At 45.9% G+C, this 1208-nt stretch overlaps 1 pseudogene; it reads right to left on the bottom strand.

Moving 5' to 3' along the window:
• Positions 1-360: 360 nt before the first annotated feature.
• On the bottom strand, positions 361-839 carry LOC110595396 (annotated as a pseudogene).
• Positions 840-1208: the final 369 nt, after the last annotated feature.

Raw genomic sequence — 1208 nt, 5'->3', positions numbered from 1 at the left:
GGTTCCCACCTTAACTCTCACCCACTCTCCTTCCACCATGAGATGATGCGGCAAGGAAGCTTTGCCAGATGCTAGCCCTTTGATCTTGGACTTCCCAGTCCCCACAACTGTGAACCAATAAATTTCTATTCATTGTCAATTACCTAGTCTGTAGTATTCTGTTATAGCAGCACAAAATAGATGAACAAAGTTTGTGTCTCCCCAAAATTTATATGTTGAGGCCTCAACCTCCAATGTGATGGTATTTTTTTTCTCTGCCTCAGGCTTATTTGTACAACACAGGAGGACACCAGCTCCACGTAGACAGCAGCCTGAGGGTCAAACCCCTCCTTCTGTCCTCACATTGACAGACAGGGTCCTCTACTCTGGAGCCTTTGTGGGTGCCTGGGCACCTTTGGGAAACTGAACAGGAGCTGGAACTGAAGCTGGAGCTGCAGGTGAAGCTGTGGCTGAGACCTTAATTTGATCCTTGGCCTTTGGCCGGCAGAGCCTATGGCCCTTCGCAATATAGGCATGAATACGCTTCCCAAGCTTGAGGTGGGCAATGTATGCAAGTCGAGTAAGCTTGTGGCAAGGACCCTTTGGCATCTTGGGCTTAACGTCCTTGGGCTTTACAAGGGCCTTGATAGCCGCAGCACATGCACTCATGGCTTTGGCATTGTTGACTTATATCTTCTTCAGGCCCTTCTTGTTGTGCTTCTTGACAAAGCACATGTTCTTCAGGAACTTGGGGTCCACCCCTGAAGAGACTCGTATCTTTGTGACTGGGATTTCTTGACGCCATTTCTGTGCCACTTTCAGGACTGGCTGTGTGTAGTATGGCTCTTGGACTCGGCCATGTCTGCACTGTAACCCGTAGCTTCTGAAATGCCTGGGATCATATAATGGTATTAAGAGGTGAGGTCTTTGGGAGATTTAGATGAGGTGATGAGAGTGGGGCCCCATGACATTAGTGCTCTCTTAAGAAGAATAAAACCAAAAATTCTTGTTTTTATTGTGAGGACACAGTTTAAAAAAAAAAAAAGCAGCCACCTGTAGTTCAGGAATAAGGCCCTTATTAAGAACCAAATCTGCCAGCACCTTGATCTTAAACTTTCCAGCCCCTAGAACTGTGAGAAATAAATGTCTGTTGTGTATTCTGTTATAGAAGCCCAAGCTGACTAAGACATTGACTGTTCTCCTGAGGTTAATGAAGCTAATTTTGGAAA

This window comes from Carlito syrichta, unplaced genomic scaffold, assembly GCF_000164805.1.
Source record: "Carlito syrichta isolate Samal-C Ts95f unplaced genomic scaffold, Tarsius_syrichta-2.0.1 Scaffold301640, whole genome shotgun sequence".
In the NCBI taxonomy this organism is placed as follows: Eukaryota; Metazoa; Chordata; class Mammalia; order Primates; family Tarsiidae; genus Carlito; species Carlito syrichta.
The sequence above is the reverse complement of the archived record's forward strand: the minus strand, read 5'-3'. Positions and strand labels throughout refer to the sequence as shown.